This window comes from Antechinus flavipes, chromosome 2 (assembly GCF_016432865.1).
Source record: "Antechinus flavipes isolate AdamAnt ecotype Samford, QLD, Australia chromosome 2, AdamAnt_v2, whole genome shotgun sequence".
NCBI classification, from domain to species: Eukaryota; Metazoa; Chordata; class Mammalia; order Dasyuromorphia; family Dasyuridae; genus Antechinus; species Antechinus flavipes.
The window spans coordinates 246,865,268-246,886,812 of NC_067399.1; the positions used below are offsets into that span (position 1 = coordinate 246,865,268).

A 21,545-nucleotide genomic window follows, 5' to 3' on the forward strand; every position below is an offset into this window, starting at 1 on the left:
GAAAGACTATGGTAATAATTTTTAACTAATAAGGCTTATGGTTCAGTAGCTGATAATATAGAAACAGCCCTGCACTGGGCAGACCCTGTGGCCAAACATGAATGTTCTCAGACACTGCTCTGTAAGGACACTCACTTTGAATAGGCTATTTTATTATGTGCACAAATTATAGCTCTATTTCTAACAAACAAAATCTGTTTATTGAAAACATTAAATTAAGAGTTTTGCTTCCCTTTTCAGTAGAAAAGCCTATTGAATTTTGTCTTCATAAATCCAATGCTTAACAAAAACTTTTAAGTCATCTCTAAATTTCTCGCATAGATACATCTTTAGAAATTATATTTCCAAACAGGACTAAATTGTTTTCTATACTTTCCCAGAATCCTCTCTCTGATGAGCAGATAACTCATTCTTGTAAATGGCAGTTGGTGTCAAATGTGATTGTTTAATGTCAGTAAATTCTAGTTGATTGCTTACCCTAGTAACTAGAACTAGGGGACGAATAGTTACATTGTTAAATAGCAACTAATCCACAGATTCAAGTCAAACATAATGAAAATCATGGAAATACTATTGTTGGGACCCAATAAGAAAAAGAAAATTTAAATCACATGAAGAGGCACTTTAGAGCCAGTGGATTTATTTGTGACATAGAAAAACATGGTTTTTCCAAAGTTAAAATTTTAATATAAACTCCCACTAATGGCTAAAACTTTCCTATAACAGGCATGTTTTGGGAAAAGACTAATGAAATGAATAAGGAAAGAAGGAAGAGCAAGCATTAGATAGGTGACATGATTTAATGTTTATTTGTGTGTGTGTGTGTGTGTGTGTGTGTGTGTGTGTGATTTTTATTTATTTATTTATTTTTTACAATTCTTAATCTTAATTTTTCTTAAAGCTCTGGGATGCCCTTTTTTTTTAACCAATATACTTATATGTATACTCCCCTATTCTTTTTAACAAAGAAAAAGAAAAAAAAAAACCAATAAGGCTGTGCAACATTGCCACATGCACTATTCATGCAGAACAGGCACTATTCTGTACCCACAGTCTTCCATCACTCTACTGAGGGGAAGAAATTTTGTTTCATCATCTGTTGTCTGGGCCCAAGATTGATTATTTCAACTAATGGAACCATTTCTTTTCAGTGTTATTTTCCTTTATAGTATTGTAGCTACTGCATTATTGTAGTGCTTTCTTTATTCCATATCATTTCATATAAGTTTCCCCATGTTTCTCTGAACTACTCATATTTGTCATTTCTAATGACACAGTAATATTCTATTATGTTCTTATATTGATCAATTCATAAGCATTTATTAAACTATTACTATGTGTGAGGTACTATAATTTGTGAAGGAAAAAGGATGACAAAAATGAAACAGCCCCTGACTTCAGGGAGCTTACATTCTATATAAACAAAGAAACGATGCATACATAAATATTGTAAAATACCATATGTAGAAAATAAATATTGCATAATTGGGAAAAGTTACTAATAGCTGGGGGTACAAGGAAAGACACTGTGTAGAAGTGTTGCTTGAATTGAGCTTTGAAGGAATCTAGCAAGAAGGGAGTGTTTTCTGAGTTATGAGGACAGTCTGTAAAGGGCAGAGAGATTAGAAATGGTTGTGTGAGGAACAAATAGCAAGGTCAGTTAGTTGGCCTATAGACTGGGTGAAGGAGAATAATGTAGAATATGTCTGGACAGATAGGTTGGAGTCAGGTTGTGGAGGACTTTAATGCCAAACAGAAAAATATGTGTTTAATCCTATAGAAAATAGGAAGCCTCTGGAATTTACCAAGTTGGGGAATTATGTTGCCAGTGCTTTAAGAATAGCAATTTGGAGAATAAACTAAAGGAGACACTGGAGACCACTTAGGAGGCTATTGCAATATTTCCAGCAGGAGTATGAATTAGAAGTGAAGGTTTGAATTAGAGTTATAACTTTATATATAGAAAGGACAGGTATAAGAATCAACAAGACTAAGCAATTGATTATATATATATGGAGTGGGGAAGAGTGAAACATGAAGGATGATAAAAAATTTGTGAACCTGGGTAATAGGAAGGATGATGATTCCCTCAACAGAAATAAGGAAATTTGGAAGAGGAATGGATTTTGGAGTAAACAATAGAATAAATTCTATTTTAGATGTGTTGATATGAGATGCCTATGGGATACTCAATTTGAAATGAACAAAAGACAATTGATGATATACTCCTGGAGCTTGAGAGAGATCCCATGACTAGAAATATAGATCTGGGAGTGATTAGTGTAGAGATGATCACTGAATCCAGGGAAACTGGTGGAGACCAAAAGAAAAAATATATAGAAAGAAGAGTTGAGGGCTTGAGATGGAGCTTGATCCTCCATTAGGGAGATGATATGGATGATGATCAACCTAAAAAGACTAAGAAGTAGGAGAAACAAGGTTGAATAGGGTCAGAAAAACCCAGAAAGAAGAAAGTATCCAAGAGGACAGGATGGTCAACAGAGTTAAGTGATGCAGAGAGGTAAAAAAGGATAAAGACTGAGAAAAGACAATTCTGAGATTATTAATACATTAAAGAAAGCAGTTTCATTTAAGTTGTGAGGTGAAAAGTCAGATAGTAAAATGTTTTAAAATGAGTGAAAGGCAACAAGAGTAAATGGCTTTTTCTAAGGGTTTGGCTATGAGAAGAGAAAATAGGACCAAAGTCTTTTTTAAGAATGGAATATACTTGGGCATGCTTATAGACTTAAGGGGAGGAGCCAATAGAAAGGAAAAGCTTAAAGATTAGACTGAGAAAAGTCGATTGAAAGAGCAATAGGGAGGAGAGGAGACCAAGGATGGGAAAAAATGGAGGGAACCAAGGATGAGATCAAGTAGTGGTGAGGAGAAAAGCTACTTCTTTGTCAGAGATTTGAATAAAAGAGGGGAAAATAGAGAGTTGGAAATGATGCCAATGAAATTGAGAGATTAAAAATAAAAGACTGTTTTCTTAGGAACAAAGCTTTCCTTTGCTGAGAAGGTGGAAGGCTCAAAGAGGGGAAAAAAAGATTTGTGTTGTGAAGAAAGGAATGGAAATTAGTTTAGTGAGGAATGACAAACTATCTTGCTGTAGTAAGGGCCTAGTTGAAGTAAGATGACAAATTTGTAGTGAACCCAGGAAATACCGTTGTGTAAATTAAGTACCATGTTCATCCCTCCTTTAATTGATTATCATTTTGCAGTTTTTTGCTACCAGAATGATTTTGACATTTGCTACCAGAATAACATTTTATGCTGGCAATATATGATGAAATTATTTAATATAAAGAGGACCTCAGGCATTAGCTTTTTTCTTTGCAATTAAAATACATAATTAAGAGCTCCTCTCAGTTTCATTGTCTCTGGAGCAGTTTAATTTTTTTTTCTTCTCTTTGCCTTAAGTATCCCCCATTTTCCATTCTTCAATGGCTACATCTTCACTCAGGCAGATTTGATATTCACAGTTTTTCCACTTTGGAGGAAGTTTGAAGCAGCTTTTTTATTCATTCTTGAAACCTTTGGGGGGAATAGGAAAGTGTGTGTTAAGTAAGAAGAAAGGAAACATAACAGGTATACCTAGTCTTCTATTCCTAGCTTCTTATAAGCTGAAAGAACCATCAATGCTTTCTCTTATTCCCATGTCCCAGATATTTCAGTGAACACCAACCAACTACCCTCTTCCCCAGATTTGTTACTGGAAAATCAATCTGTGGAACTAGAAATAGAAATTTTGCTTCCAATAAAATTTGCCTATGACTTATACCCACCTCCTCTGAAAAACCAGTTAGATATATAAACAGTTGGATAGGCTAATCAATATGAATGCTTAGACTTAATTTGAGCCGTAATATTTGGGCAAGTTTCAATGGAATTAGAGCAATAGAAGAAGTAGTCAGGAACAGACAGAGTTCTGAACTATGCAGGGGGAATGAGTCTTGAATGACCATGTGATCTTGGGTAAATCATTTTGCTTCTCTAAACCTCATTTTCCTTCTCTGAAACCTAGGGATTAATATACCTACATTATCTGACTCAGGATCAAATCAAGATAATAAATATGGAAACAGTTGGTTATAAATTATAATGGCAATGAAGCACTATGTAAATGTCATCTATTCCTGTTGCAGGAGGAAACTGGGACTGAATATATAGATCTGGGAATCATCTGCATAGAGATAATTGAACCCATGGAAACTGCTGAGATTACCAAGTAAAAGAGAGCATTGAGAGAAAAGAGAACCCAGGATAGAGCTTTGGGGGTTAGAGAGGGAGAGTTTTATTATAAGAGTCCCTCCTCTTTATCTTCCCTACCCCACAAAACCCATTCTAGAGAATTATATTCTCTAGATTATATTCTCTAAATTCAGGCATTGGAAATTTTGAGCTGTTTTTCCTAGGTTGGCAATCACAGGATTCCTAATCAATCAGTAGATATTCACTGAATGCAGGTTATGTGTCTACCTCTATATTAGGAAGTTGGAGGTACAGAGAGGAATGATACATGGTCCTTTCTCTTATGTTTACATTCTAGTGAGGAAGCTAAAATAGTAAATATGTAATGTTTTGCATGGGGTGTGGACAGAATTATCTTGGGTACTCATTGCAACCTACTGATGAGAATTTTATTGTATACATCTCATGTGCAATTTAAAAATCATCATGGACATCCAAAAATTAGGTCTTTGTTTTACCTTTGAAGACATCTCCTTATATAAAGTATGAACTGCCACTAACAATACATTTGAGAATGATTGATTAAGCTGGAGCTAGTTATACACCTGAACTATACCCTTAGACTTCAAAAGAGAATAGAAGTAGAAAGGAAAATGGAATAAAAAAAAGCACAGAGGGCAAAAGAGAAAAGGACATTATCAAAATACACATCCTTGGTTTCCTGGAAGGGAAAGTAAAATATCTGGAACATCTTTTAAGTCAACCATGAGTTTCCAGGACAAGTATCACTCAGAGGTATTAGTGGGACATGAAGCAGTTCCTTTACAGGTGGAGGAATTTGTAAGCCAGGTATTCTGTATGCTGAATGGGAGTTCCTGGACAATACCAAATTTCTGGACCAAGTGGAGGACAATGGAAAAAAGAAAATGTGTGGAGGGACAAACTTGGACCTTGCCTTCTACTGTTACTACATATTGGTCTAAGGGGAAAGGTATTAAGTTTCTAGCAACCCCAAATACTGTGTCCTTTAGGTATGTGGGGTAGGGGAGGAGGCAGGGAGGAAAGTAATAGGATGCTAAAAGGTTGTGTAGACCCTTGGGAAGGTAGAGCTCAGGGGAAATAAGTGATGATTTCAAGTTATTTCCTATGGGAGGAAGATGGCTCACCTAGCTAGTATTGTAAGTCAGAGGATGATTGTATAAGACTGGGGAAGTTGGGGCTCAGCAGTAATAGAATGATGAACTCTTTAATGAACTTATGTTTTTGTTGTTGTTGTTGTTTTCCTGTGGGGAACTGGAATAGGAAGACTTCAAATCTATAGGAACTTCTGAAAAATGCAAGTTTATCTGAGAGGGAAGGAAAGTTGTTTTGATATGAGCTCCAGTATGAATCTTATTTGTGTGTGTGTGTGTGTGTGTGTGTGTGTGTGTGTGTGTCTATGGAGGATAATAAACAAAGCCAGTCTTATACTTACATATTGTCAAGTAGAATTTATACAAGTTGCTGAGCTCCCTTTTACATTTTCTGTGGAGACCTAGAGTAAGTCCCAAATGGAGTAATTTGTAAGAAGTTTTTAATCCAGCCCATGTAAATCCAAAGCTTTGGTTTTGAATCATGGATTATAACTAAAAATTGATATACAAACTAAAATCATTCTGATGAAAATAAGGGAGGTATTGTTCTCTTAACTGTTGTTCTCTTAACTGGTTGGACCACATTTGGAGTATTGTGTCCAGTATTAGGTGCCATGTTTTAGTAAAGATATTAATAAGTTGCAGCATGACCAGAGGAAAATAATGATGATAGAGAACTGAAGTTAATATGCTATGTTGGTTGATTGACGATATACAGAACTTGAAGAAGAGAAGACTTTGGGAGAGGGAATGTTGAAGAGCTTGAAAATGATCTCTATCTTTTAAGTATTAGAAGGATTATCATGTGGAGAAGGAATTAGACATTCAACTTGTCCCCAGAACACTGTGTAGTACTTGCAGAAGGGCACAATATGTGTTTATTTACACATTATGTAAATTAAAATTCCTAGAAATGTCTAAAAATGAAAGGAACAGTCTCAGAAGAGAACAAGTTTCTCATCATTGGAGGTTTTCAAGTAGAGGTTAAATGACTTTTTGTTGAGAATTTCATGAAGCAATTCCTTTTCAGGTATGGGTTTGGTTGGAGTAGATGGCCTACTAAGTCCCTTCAGCTCTAAGATTGTGTGATGCTATGGTAAGCCATACAGAATAGCAGCCTGGTCATAATGGGTGTCTTCTTGGAAACTAACTCCATTTCAAATCAAGAGAAACGATATAGGGAACTTCAGAGCCAAGAGCTTGCAGCTGTAGTGGAGAAAAAGGAGATGGCAGCACTGGACCTTCCCTAAAGTGGACAGTTGGGAAGCAAATTTCTTTATCGACTTCACCCCTGTCAGGGCAAGATCAGATCACAACAGATATCCATAGAGTCTTTTTTTTTTTCCATATAGTCTTTAAGAGGAAAAAAAGTCCCTGAAGTATAGCCATTAACTTGGTAGAGGAGAGTAGGATGAGAGGAGAGAGGGAGTTTCCTAGGCTTTGGCAGAGGGGAGGAGTTGCAAGCAAACTATGGAGTACTGGACTTAAAGTTGTTTTTGTTTGTTTGTTTTGCTTTGTAGTATAAGCTGGAGAGACATTTCCTACTTCCACATGGCTACTTTCACAGTAGAATGATCTTTGCTAAATATGTGGCAATAATGATATAGCATCCCAGACAGAACTACAAGAACATGGGGACTTTGTCCCAGGTGCTGACATAAACAGTATGATTCCACCCTAAGGATTCCACCCTTATGGCTAGTGGAAGAATGCAAGGAGAGAAGTGGATGGCAATAGGTGCATTCTGGAAAGGAAGTGCCCTCCTCCATTCTCTCACCCCAGCCTTGTTCAGTCTCTCCTCTGGAGTTCCAATACTTGTTGGGATAAGAAGGCCTCCATACCACTCTATCCCATCATAGTGTTGACCCTAATGTGCACTGCAGAGCAGACTGCTTGTCACATGATCTAGGGATCTTTACCACATTGGGTACCCAGGGATCAGTAGCAATTATGTGCTTTTGAATATCCTTGGATCAACTTGGTCTCCTTTTTTCTTTTGTTTTTAATTTATTATTCCCCTCTGTCTTTTTCTTCCCTATCCTATCCCAAACTCCAAATAAGTTTGTCCTAGGTAATACAATTTCCAGTTATGCTTGCACCTGGAGACCATCCTTTGATGATGAGGAATCGGTCATGTTCAAGAGAGAAAAGATAATATGTGTATATGTATGTATGTGTGTATACACATATATACATATGCACATACATATATACACACACACATACACACTGAAATAAAAAGATGAAGTGATGAAAGATATATGATTATAGCAATGTTTGTGCCCTCACCTATAAAATTCTTCTGCTTTATAGTCTTCAGCTCCCAGCTCTCTTGCTGACCATGTAATCTAGAGAAAATCACTTTGTGGTAATCTCCCTGAGCCTCATTTCCCTTGGTCTCTAAACTGGAAATAGCTATTCTTGAAATTCAGCTGAGAGAATGGTTGTGAAAACACTTGGAAAACTCTGAAACACTTTATAAAGTTTAGAGAATGGTTACTTTTATGTACATTTGTAACCTTATCCTCTTGTGCAGTGCCTGATACAGTCAGTGTTTATTGATACATTTTAATTATTACTCTTGATCATGAAATTTTTGAGTTGGTAGAGATTTACATAGTATTTCTGAGGCCAAACCAGGACTAGTACTTAAGTCTGTTGACTCCTAAGTCCAGTGCCCATTATACAAATAGTGTTCTATATTGGGACATAGGTCTGAAGTTATGGAATTCAGGCTTTGCATTGGGCTGATTTCCATTGAGATTATTGTTATTCAATTCCAAACCTTTTGTTAGGTACTTATTATGGGCACAGTACCATGCTGGGTTTGGGAAAAAATATAGAGCTCAGATAAGATACAAGTACATTGTGATTTGTAACAATTAATCGGTGAGGATTTATTAAGCTCTTACTATGTGCCAGGCACATGATCTAGGCACTTGTAGATGATACAAATTCAAAAAATACAAGGAATATTCTCATCTTTAACAAATGGCATCCATTGAAACATAGTTCACAGTAGAAGAAAGCATTATGACACTAAGTCCGAATAACTATAAGGGAAAATAATAATGTGGTAAAGACTTTAGAGCAGTGCAAACCAATTGCTATATGAAGTGTAATGGGGAATGGTCTGCTAATCAGGGAAGCTTCCTGAGAAGGCAGCATTTGAGTTACAGAATGAGCAAAGGCATAGGAGTAAACAAATTCCAAGCATGTACAAGGATTGATGCATGGTCCAGATTAGCTAGAAAGAGCTAATATGAAATAAAGCCAGAAAGGTAGATTGTTAGATTGTAGAGAGCCTGAATGCCAATTAGAGGGGTTATATTGGTTTAAGTGGACACTGTAGGCAAGTGAGACCAGGACACAGTCTTCCATGAATTCAAAAATAACATCTGGTTAGCCTCAAAGTCCCTTTTGCCTTTCACCTATTAGTTTTTATACTCAAAGGTCTAAGAAATCACACATTTAAATGTACACATGCATGTATGATGTGTATTTATATGAGTATCTGTATACTCATATATGAATGTCTATGAAGGAAACAAATGCATAGATTAAAGTTTATGCTTAGATAGATTAGCTCTGTGACCATGGGCAAGTTATTCCATTTTTGAGGTTATAGTATCATAGATCTGGACCTGAAAGGGCCCTTAATGATCAGTCTGATGCCCATATTTTATACATAATGAAACTAAGGCACAGAATGGTTAAGTAACCAGATCATACCAGTAAGAAGTAGTAGCTCCATGATTTTATTGCATCCTCTGACACCAAGTTGAGTGTTTTTTTCCCAGTGTACCATAATACTGCTTCCTCCATTTCTCCTAGAGTAATATGAAGGAATTGAACCAGATGGTTTCTAAGGACTAGTCTTTCTAGCTTCAGCATTCTGAGTCCTATGATTCTTGATCCAAGGCTTAGAATAATGTTACTGTTTTTCTGGAACTCTTCCCTCTAATGCAGAATGGATCTTTTCAAACATTACAAAACAGCATAAATGAGACTCAGTTTCATATACAATTATGTTTTTCTGTTCTGCTTTGCTTGTGGAAATGTTCATTTTACTTGGTGGTGGTTAAATTTAGAATTTTTTTTTAAAGGACTAGATCCTTTCTGGGGAACTGCTTTTGCACTGTTTCTATTTTGTCTCCTATCCTGTGTGCTGGGTGGCCACCTTTAAAGCAAAACACACAGGACGATGGGGCTGCTGTGGAACACAGAGGAAAGAGGAGAAAGAAGGGGTTTCTTTTAGTGAAGGATGAGGTCAGGTAGAAAGTATGCAAAGGCTCCCAGCAACTAGGGTCCCGAAGCAGCTCTAGGGCACCTCCGGCCAGTTATAAATGGCTCTGGTGTTGCTATTTTTAGCTCGGGGTGGATTGTAAATATAAAAAGGTATAAAGTGCAAAACTTAGCAACAGGGGCGTTTGTTTGCCTTCTTGCTTTCTCTCTGCAGGAATGTGCTCAGAGAGGAATGGATTTCACCCAGGAGGAAACTAACTGGCTTGCACTTTGCACTCTGCACTGTGGAGTTTAGGAGAAGGGAGGGGAGGGAAAGAAAGGGGACAAGAGAGTCAGGAGAGCATAGCTGCAGACCTTTGTTTTAAATGATTAAAATTTTTGAAGATCTGTTTTACTCCTTTGGGAAGCATAGAACAGTTGGACAGTAGAGGGAAATAGGAGAAGGATATTGCCTCCCTTTTGGAAGGTTTCCATCCTAAGCTAGATTTAGGGATGGGTAGAGAAAAAACTGGGACCAGCCTTTGGGGATGAATAAGGAGAGTAACAAGTGTGATTAGGATTATGGACAGATCAGAGGAAAAGAAGGGCCCCTTGCTCTGTAAAACATTTAGAGGGAATGTGTTTAAGACAAAGGGAAAATCTTTGCAAAGACATTCTGGGAGTAGATAAAGGAAAAAGAGATTTTGGAAATAGAAGGCCTTTGTTTTTAATGGTGCTGGGGTCTATAAAAATGAGTGGTAGTGATGGTAGACATTACAGGTGGAAAAAAAAAGATAGGCTAATGGGAGGGAATATGGGAAGAGAAAGATGAAAGAGGAAAAAGAAGATATGAACAGAAACAGGACCAAAGTGGTAAAAACAGTGATTTTTACTGGAATATGGAATAGCTTGTATATTTTCATGCAAGGCGAGAGATTGTATGTGTGCTTATGAGAAAGAAATCGGATACAAGCAGGTGGGAGGAGGCAGCCCAGAGAATTAAAGTTCATCAAATGAAAACCAGTGACATTTTTAAAAATAGCAGCAACTGATTTAAAAATAGGCAGAGAAGAAGCCATCAGGACTCCCTCCTCCCCTCTCCCCCATTTCACTGCAAGCTGCCTGACCTCACTCTTTTCTCAAACCACAGCGTATGTGTGAGTATTAGGAGGAGCACAAATAGTAGGAGATGGCCAGGGAAAGGGAAAGAGCTCCCCATTCTCTCCTCCATTTACACTCCAATGCTTATATTAAATTACCCAGAAAAGGACATTTATCTTTCCACGCAATTATTACATGTAAAATAATAAGATAGCAACTTGTCTCAAGACTATTCCTGTTTGATTTCCATCAAAAAAAAAAAGGTGGCAAGATAATCATGACAACAAATGACATGTATATAATATTTTAAAGTTGGCAAAGTCCTGGACCAGAATCAAGGACATAGATGAGAATTGATGAGCCACAATAATGGGGACAATTGATAAGTCCTATTTTGACCTTTCTAAATTCTGAAGACTCTGTGTTTTGCATCATTCCTTATGAAGTGGGACTGATGTTTCCCATCTTCTCCAAACAGAGAGAGAACTCTAGGAAATGTTTATACCTAATCATCTGTATCCCTCTTCCTAACCTCAACCTCACTGCTAGCTCACAAATGTACCTAGGAAAAATCCCTCTTTGACAATCAAGAATCCCAGGGCTATTGTGAGAAAAGCTTTAATGCCTGATTCTCATTATATCTCCTTGTACTTTCTATACATAAACAAGTCCACATGCATATTCCTACATGTGTGTACAGATGGAGTATCTACACATCCACAATCCTCCCTCATCCCCACACACACACATAGACCCTTGACCCATTTTTACTTCCTTTTCCCCAGCAAAAGAATTGCAAGCTTTGGTATTTCAGGTTTTTTCCATAGCAGAACAAGTAAAAGAAAAATAGTGAATCTTTGGATGTATTAATCAACTCCAGGCCTAAGAAATGGATATGATTTATAAATAAGATAAAGATATCTTTCCATATTTGATAACTGAATAGAAACTGATTTCATCACTAACACCCATTAAAAAGAATGGCTAAATATCTAGAAAGTTTCCTCTATAATTACCAGCAGAAATGTTTTTCTCCCTCCTCCTTTCCCCTTTCCCCCCTCCCCCCAGCCACACATATAACATTGTGGAAGATGCCTTTGCAGAATAATTGTACTCTTCTTTTTCAGGGTAACTCACAAAGTCTATATGATTTAGGGGAGGAAGGGAAAGGGAGAAGAGGTCAGAAGGTTTCATTGCTGTTTCTGGGTGTGTACCTATTTGTGTCCTGTGGCCTGAGAGACATGGTTCAGTGATTTATACATGTACACTATGGACTATGGGATAGGTTTTCTGTATATTGGAGCACTGTGAACTAAGGGACAGATTTGTGTGTGTAGTACACGTACATATGTTACACTCATGTTAACATGTATATGTGCTGGAGGCATTTTAGAGATGTCAATAAACAATTTGCATCTTACATATCAACCAAAGTTTTCATCAGATCAAATGGAAAAGTATGCAGTCAGGAAAGTCTCATGCTATTTATACTATAGACTGCCTTGACTAAGTGAACAAAGTGCATTTTCACTGTTAGAAAACATTGGAACAACATTGTTGTTTCAGTTAATTCTCTCACTCTTTTTCTGATTTCTTCCATTACAGGGCTGGTCAGAGCCTGTAGCATAAGTGCTTACTCAGTCAGAGTATATCCAAAATGGAAGAAATTTTATCAAATTCCCTCTTTGGTCACGCTAAACACAAATTATTTAAATTTCTTCATTTTTATTGTTTTTGTGTAACTTGGCAATGGGATCTCCCTGTGTTAAATAGTCTGTGTTTACAGTTGGGGTGTACAATTTTTAAGAGTACAAATACATACTCTAGTCAGATTGTTGTCAAATTATACCCTAGGAAGCCTAATTTATCTCTTTTAGATTTTCTCCTTTCCCCTATTTAATTATATTGGCCAAATAGGCTCATTATTTTTTTTTACTTCTATTAATAACAAGCCAGGATAGGTAAAGGCTAGGGATATGAAATTTTTGTTAGGTAATCCCAGATAATTTGATAAATGAAACCACTTCATCTACAAAGAAATCGAGATCCATTGTTTCACTTTTTTGAATGAATAATAAGCAAAATGCAACAAAATCTATAAATCTTTTGCATTTATATTTTGGTTAAATTTTTTCTGAAGGAAATCATTTTAAAATCTGTGTACATTTGGAAACAAAATTAGAGCAGGGAAATGGGGGTTGAAACTGTTTTTCTCCCAAAGACATCAGAATAGAAAACAAATTAAATGCCTTTCTAAGGGCCGAGTCAGAACATGATTTTGTTTTTATCCATATAAATAATGATTCTGTCTATTGCATGGATGGAGAGTACTCTTGTTGATTTCACAGTAGGTTAAAAAGTGTTTAAAACATATTTTAAGCATTTTTCTTTTCCTGCCTTACCATTTCTTTTCTAATCAAAAAAGGTTATAAGAACTAGGTAATTCAATCTTTTGGAGAGCAATATGGGGTCTGAGTTATGATACTGACATATGATACTAATTGTTTGGATATTTTCAAGTTTCAGTATAATTTCATTTGGGAGGGGAGAGCTCACAACCAACTTAAATCTGATTACAGAAGACTTTTGGCCAAATTAATATTGACTTAGAATATTATGCATTTTTCTTATGTTAGAATAATGACAGTGAGTATTATTTTTCCTTGGGAAACAGCACTTTGGAAGTGGAAAATTTTAAGTTTTTTTGAGAGACTTACAAGCAGTGAAGTGAACATCCAGTGTCATCCAGTAATGATCATATTCTTTTTCTGAAAATCTGTTCTCATCTTTCATGCCAGAAACAATGTTGGGCAAGAGTAGATTGCTTCTTAATTTAGACCATTTTCATTTTAAAATGTGCTAAAAATGAGTGCCCAGAGCCTCTCATGGGCAGTAATAAAATCAAATAAATAGGAAAAAACGCCCATAAATTTAAAAAATGGTCATATCTCTTGCAGCATTACTTAGTTAAGTCTAGAGACATTTAGCATAACCTAAAATGTTCATTCATTTCCAGAAATATTGTAACGCTTTCTATCCAAATAATAAAATAAAAGAAGCAGGAGAAATAAGGGGGAAAACTATCTGGTTGAGCTAAAGCACTTGGCTTTGAGTTTAGATCACATACTAATTAGCTGCATGACCTTAATTCAGTTCAATAAATATCTATTAAGCATTGATTTTAAGTTTTAGGCTTTTTAAAAAGTGTTTATTTTTTTACTTTTTGACTTGGATTTGTGATTTTACCAGTGTGGAAAACTTTCTTTATCGATGTAGTCTGACAGTCAGCTCCTCTGTGACTTATAAGTGCTAGAGATACAAAGGCAAAAATAAAGCAGTTATTATTTTGAATTTGTCTCCAATTGGTGTTTGGCAGGAAACAAGATTCCTCTTAACTTTTCTGAGAGTCAGTTTGCTCATCTGTAAAAAGAAGGATGGAAAAATTTATATGACCTATGTCCCAGGATTGTTAGAACATCAAGAATGTTAGTACAGTTGAACTGTGGGCATAAAGATAGTCACTTCATTAGGCAGTTCTAGGGAGGATTGGAGTATTACTTTTAGAATCCTGCAGCTGCATCAAAAATGTAGGGAGGAACAGGGTTTTCTCAGTTGGTGTCTGAAGGCTGCCAGTAATCTTAACTGCCTGTACCGGAAGTGATAATGCTTGGATGGGGGAGGAAAGAGGAGTTAGGTGGAACCTTGGGGCTGTGGAGCAGCAGCACAGCTGCAGAGATCAGGTGTCCCTCCATGGCTTTTTCTTTGTGCATTTCTCTGCTGAGCATTTCCCTGACGGTTCTTGTGTGCCTGGATATGCTGCTATTGCCCAACATCAGTCACAGAGAAAACCAAATGGACTTAGTTGTCATAAATGCATGCCACAAGGTTATCAGAAGTTTTGTTTCTGGCAGCACTTTCTGAGACCCTTCACTTCTTTTTTGGACTTATGCATATCAGAAGCGGAAGAATCCAGCCAATTATGAGGGAAAATCTTTGTAAATGGTCAAGTAATAGTACTTGGTTCTCAAAGTGTGATCCAGAGAATTCTGGGGGGCTCTGAAACTGTCAGAAGATCTACAGATTCAAAATTCATTTTTTTCTAATATAACAAACATCTATAAATATAACCTACACAAACAAAAATTCTTTGGACAGAACCTCAATAATTTTTTATGATATAAAGATACTGAGACAAAAGTTTGAGAACCACTGCTATATAAGAACTTAAGATCATAGATCTAGTACTGGAAGGATCTCAAAGGCCATCTTGTCCAAATCCCTCATTTTTCAGGTGAGGAAACTGAGGCCTAAAGGGGGAAGTAATATATTATATATTTGTCACATTATATAAAATTTATTTTTTTATACAAATTAACATTTATATAAAAACTGCCTTGAAATTTGCATAGTCAGTTTTAATTTCCCCTCTCATTTGAGCCTCACTACAATACTATAAGGTAAATACAATAAGTTGAATTATTCTCATTTTGAAGAAACTGAATTTCAGATAGTCAGCAGGGGTCAGAGGTGATACTTGAGCCCAGGTGTCAGAGATTCCAAGTTAAATACTTTATTTACTGTGCCACACTGCCTCTGTGAAAATGAGCCATGCAGACAAGCTCTCCTTGTCTCCTAAATTTCCCTTTAACTTTTTGATTTATGTTTTTTTTTCCCTTAATACATTAATTTTGGTGAAAAGTTGAGTCATGAAAAATGAGAAGATATAGAATATTCAGACTGGACAGGGGCCTCTGATATCATCTACTCCAGTGGTTCTTAGTTTATATAGGGAATTATTCCTTTTTAGGATCACGCATCTATAAAGTCACTAAATACCATCTTTTTATTTTATTTTTTAAAATAATAGCTTTTTATTTTCAAAATATATACAAAGATAGTTTTCAATGTTCACTCGCACAAAACCTTGTGCTCTAAATTTTTCTCCTTCCCTTTCCCCCACTTCCATCCCCTAGATGGCAAGTAATTCAATATATGTTAAACATGTATAATTCTTCTATACATATTTCCACAATTATTATGCTATATAAGAAAAAAATCCGATCAAAAAGAAAATAATGAGAAAGACAAAAAAGCAAGGAAACAACAGCAAAAAAGGTGAAGAAACTGTGTTGTGATCCACATTCAATCCCCACAGTCCCTGAGAGCAGATGGCTCTCTCCATCACAAGACCATTGGAACTGGCCTGAATCACCTCACTGTTGAAAAGAGCCTTGTCCATCACAGATGATTATCACATAATCTTGTTACTATGTACAATGTTCTCCTGGTTCTGCTCACTTCACTTAGCATCAGTTCATGTAAATCTCTCCAGGATTTTCTGAAATCGTCCTGCTGATCATTTTTTATAGAACAATAATATTCCATAATATTCATATACTATAACTCATTCAGCCATTCCTCAACTAATGAACATCCATTCAGTTTCCAGTTCCTTGCTACTACAAAAAAAAAAAAAAAAAAAAAAAAAGGCTGCACAAACATTTTTGCACATGTGGGTCCTTTTCCCTTTTTTATGGATACAGACTCAGTAGAGACACTGCTGGATCAAAGACTATATGCAAAGTTTGATAGCCCTTTAGGCATAATTCCAAATTGTTCCCCAATATGGTTGGATTAGTTCACAACTCCACCAACAATATAGTAGTATCCCAGTTTTCCCACATTCCCTCCAACATTTATCATCTTTTCTGGTCATCTTAGCCACTTTGAGAGAGCACCATCATTTTAAGGGCAGTTAGGTGATATAGTGGATAGACTGAAAGGCTTGGAGTCAAGTCATCTGGTCTCAGATACTAGCTATATGACCCTGGGCAAATCCCTTAATCCTGTTTGCCTCAGTTTCTTCATTTATAAAGGGAGCTGGAGAAGAAAATGGCAAGCTACTTCAATATCTTTGCCAAAAAAATTTCAAATGGAATTATGAAAAATTAGACACAAATGATGAACAATAAAATCATCACTTTAGCTCCATAAAACTATTTTGTGTGAATCAGTATAAAAATTAAACAAACCTGTTTTTTGTAGACAAATTAAAATAACATGCTCAACACATATGTATGACAAAGTGATTGGAAGGCATTGTAGATAAGGGACTAGACTTAGATTTAGGAAGATTTGGATTTAAATCATGCTTGTGACACTTACTAGCCATGTAAGTAAGTCACTTAACTTTTTCTAGCCTCAGAGTTCCCTAAGTGTAAAATAGGGATAATAAAAGTATCTACCTAATATGGGTGCTGTGAATACCATATGAGATAACATTATATTGGAATATTTTTTTCCAAAATCTTAAAAATCCTATAAATGCTAGCTGTTATTATTATAATTATAATATGAAAATCATTAAATTTCATTTCATTAGGACTAGCTATATTTTGGAAATAGTTCAGGTGTGTGTGTGTTATATTTTCATGTTTTTACTGATAAATACCATGGTAGTAACTTCAAGTCAGTTAATCATATATTTTTTCAAATTTTCAAGTGCTTTGCTCAGATAATGGGAAATTCACTATGCATTGATAAACCTTCCATAATTGAGGATTACTCCTTTGAGGAGGAAACTATACATAAGGATAGTTTCAATATGAAAATCATTGACCTCTCATCATCATCATATCCACTTTTTTTGAAGAAACTATTCTATGATTGCTACAGATAATTGAATTAGGGGTTCTTAGCCTATTTTCTGTCATAGATCCCTTTGGCAGTCTGGTGTCATCTGGTGGAGAAAAATGTTTTTAAAGCATAAGATGAAATTCATTGGGATACAAATAAAACCAATTATATAGAATATGGGAATTTTCAAGAACATGGGGTTAGAACATAGGAAAGTAGGGAAAGAGATGAGAGAAAAACATTTCCTTAAGTAATGTCTCTATCCACCACAAAAGGAGAGTTGAGAGTACTTTTGGGTGACTCATATCAAAGCCATCATCGATTGAATAACAACACAACACCATGGCTATGAGACAAAGACTGTAAAAGTTGGATCTGGACAGGACCTTGGAGATCATCTCCTTGATTTTAGAGATGAATAAATCAACACTCAGAGAAGGAAAATAACTTCCCAGTTAGTAATAATAGTAAGTAACAGACCCAGAATTCAAACCCAGTCAGTTCCTTTGACTACAGAATTGGAGTTTCTTGTACTTACACAATGCTGCCTTCCCTTGATGGCTTTAAACCGGAAAGAATGTCCTTAAAATCACTCTGCTGTGAGACTCCATTTGAAACACATGTTAAATAACAGCACGATATGAAGCTTGGATCCATAAGGTTTTTACTAGCATTTTGGCCCTGGGAGATAGTTACAATCTCTGTGCCAGTCTTCACTTGGGAATTGGACTCCTTTGGGTCCCAGTTAGAATTTATGCTGATTTCCTCTGGGTTATTTTTAACAGCTGTGCTCTTCAGGCAACTCCAGAGGGAATCAGTTACAATAAATCCTACTGTCTCCAAGGTAGACATTATCCTTTCCAAGTTAGAAGAAAAAAAAACCTGGAACACCCTAGTCTTTTGCTTCAGTAATGCCTCCTACCATCATGTTGTTCAAGACTGTCAGAAAGAGTGCTCTCAAAAGTAGTAGCAGAGGATGCAGGGCTCTCTGGAGCCCTTTGACAGGACTATACTTTGGGACCCAGAATCTCCAATACCTTGCTTGATAGTCTGTGTACCAGCCAGTGCTTAGCTTTGCTTCAGTCAGGACCAGCCATGGCAAGCCTGGATTTTTCCCTAGCATCTCTGGCTGAACTCAACCAGCATTATTTCTGCTATGTGTCCATTTAATCACTTTAATGCCTTGTCACATGGTCCTGGATATGGAAAGAAGAATGCTTTGTGTATCATAAATGCCTCTTGAAAACAACAGACAAAGACTTATACAGTTGGTTCTTGCCTTCTTAGTATGACTGTGTTAAGTGAGGCCTCTAAAAACTTGATCTTTACTAGATCATAGAGAATCCAAAGGACACAGAGGTCTGAGTTGAAGGACCTAGTTATGGAAGACAAAGTTTTAGAAGGGTTTTTTGTGGTACATTTTACATCATGAGTAAGCCCCTCTTCCTTAAAAATGATTGTGACATTCTTCTTGTCCCACAGATACTGCTCAAGCCTTCAGTCAAGAAGTCTCTGACTTAGCCAGTAAAGTTTTCTATCTAGAGAACACAAGCCTAGAAGCCCTTAAAAGATGTTTGGCTTAAATTCTGGCTCTGAGAGTTTTGCTCCATTTTTTGCTCATCAGCCAATCAAGCATTTAAACTCAGTGTATTAAGTACTAGGTTGAGTTTTAAGGAGACAAAGAAAATACATCTTTGCCATGTAGGAAACTCATGTTCTAATGAAGGAAAGCGCATATGTGGGTGGGGCAAATGAGAAGTAATGTCAGAGGGTAGCACTAGCAGTAACTTAAGGGTCTCTTGCAGATGAAATTTGATTTGAGAAGGTAGAGATAAGGAAAGATAAAAATCCAAGCATAGGAGCAGCTGATGAGAGAGCCCAGAGCCCAGAATCCAGTTTCACCAGCCTACCTTGTGGTTTCTCACATGTGAGAAAGATCATAAAAAGAGCACATTTCTCACAGCAAGCTAGGTTGGTGAAACTGGATTTTAGAATACATGAAAGGAAGTAGAGTGTAAAAAGACTGAAAAAATAAGTAGGGGCTTGGTTATGATAGGCTGCGTTCAGCTAATCCTGTTCTTTGTAAAAGACTAAAAGTCCTAAATAGATCTTAGGGCAGGTTGGTTTGTAAGAATGAATTATTAATTGTTTATGAAGCAGTCTGATAATGAAATAAAAGTTTTTACTTCCATTGGTACCAATTACAATTACAGGAGCAAAATTTTACTCAGAACTACTTATCACCTACTAAGAATAAAGGGCAGATCAGTGCCTCCTCTAATGGTCATTTTCTTTCCATAGTCATTGCAACCCCTGTTTCCCAAAGATGTATCAATGGAATACAAGCTTTGGTAGATTTTAATAGGTTGGCAGGTTTTACTTGTGGGCCTGATAATGGATTCGGTACCTAACCAGTCTCACTGAGTTTGAAAAGATGCATCACCAGAAAGGTCAGCCAGTAAGTGATAATTTTTTTTCATCCATAGTCACTAAAGAAATTGATTTCAAGGGCATAGGAAGATGGTGAACTATGGCAATGGAAAGAGAACTTCGAGAAATGGAACCATAATTTAGAAATATTGAAGATAAAAAGCCACTGTCTAAAATCTCAATCCATTAATCATTGTATCATCTAAAAGAAAGGATTTTTCATTTCTTCTCTAATCTCAAAACTGCCTATGAATGGTTCCTCCACTTTGTCTAAGTCACTCAGAATCTATTTCCCTCTCACATTTCATGAGTGGCACCTGATTAATCAATGACAAGTAGCAAAGCCAATGGGAATGATGAATGTTAATAATTATTCTGTAAGTGTTTCATTGTCAGGAGAGCAAAGGGTTCTCTTATCAGTCATCTTCTTCCATGGAAAGCTTCTTCACCAGAAGATTAATTCCAGCTTCACAAGTGGCCCTTATATATTGAGCTTAAGAAGGAAAGTCATCCTTGTCTACATTTCATCAATATGGTATCCACACATAGGGGCAAGAACACTTGAAGTTGAAGTTAGAGGACTTGGGTTTATCTTCTAGCTCTGAGGCTTAGCATTTATGTTTGGCAAATCACTTAAGCTACCTAAACCTCAGTTTCTTCATCCATAAAATTAAAAGAGATTTGACTAGATAATTCTTATACATTTAAACTCTAAATCCTGATTGGTCTTATGAGCATGACATCTTTACACAAATTTATGAACTCATTGGGCATAAGTGAATCAATTGTTTCCATCATCTTGGTAGCTGAGATGGATATATCATAACTAATTTAACTATCATGATTGTCATCATGAAAGCAAATTATATTATGGCATAATGTGATGTCTGAGCTTATCTACATAATTCAAAATTGGGAAAGAGAAGAAGAAAACTATTTGACCCATAGTGATATTAGAGCATCACTATGCAGTAATTAGAATGAGATTTAGAAATAGAAGAGCCCTAAGTTCAAATCCTACAAGTGATACTTGAGTTGTGATATGTCAGGCAAGTACAAATGAGCCTTCATTTCTCAAAACTCTGTTAAACTGGAGCTAATTCTACCTATAGTCCTTACCACTTGAAACAGCTATATGGCACAATGGGTAGAGTACCAAGCCTAGAGTAAGGAAGACCTGAGTTCAAATTCTTCCCTCAGACACTTAAGAGTTGTATGACCCTGGGCAAGTTACTTTTAATCCTGTTTATCTCATTTGTAAAATGAACTGGAGAAAGAAATGGCAAACTACTCCAATATCTTTGCTAAGAAAACCTCAAATGGGATCCCAAAGAGTTGAACGTAATTGAAAAAACTAAAGAACAACAATAATTTACTCTTCAAGATCACTGTGCAGATAATAAGATTATGTATATAAAGTACTTTGCAAGCCATAAAATGCTACATAAATATCATCTATGATATAATAATGATAATGCCATTTATTATTATTATTATTGTTATCATTTTCATTCTCATTCTTATTAGGCCTCAAAGAATGTAGAATAGACAGATCTGATAAACTGGGAAATGATCCATTTTGTCTATGAGCCCAACCTAAGTAGTCACAGGACTAAATCAAGGTGTATTGGGAGAGGTGGATGGAGGAAGCCGCAGAGTGCCAGCTCATAGCCTTCCAAAGTCCTCCCATGGGGAGAAAAAAAAATAGCCCTCTGAAAACAAAACATTTGTCTGGCCTGGCTATCTAAACCTATAAATGGTATAGTTGCTTTTCTTAAAATTTTCAAACACTTGGTTTGCTGTCATTGGCCTACAAACCATCTCTGCTAC

At 36.3% G+C, this 21,545-nt stretch overlaps 1 protein-coding gene and 1 long non-coding RNA gene across 2 annotated transcripts in view; one reads left to right on the forward strand and one right to left on the reverse strand.

Moving 5' to 3' along the window:
* GNAS (GNAS complex locus) overlaps positions 1-21,545 on the forward strand; it is a 292,099-nt gene that overhangs the window by 43,901 nt on the left and 226,653 nt on the right. The window lies entirely within an intron of this gene.
* Positions 3,283-18,372, reverse strand: LOC127548968 (uncharacterized). Its single transcript, XR_007950489.1, has 2 exons — positions 17,824-18,372; positions 3,283-3,534 (listed from the first exon to the last, which is right to left on the reverse strand). It is a non-coding gene; the product is annotated as an uncharacterized LOC127548968 (long non-coding RNA).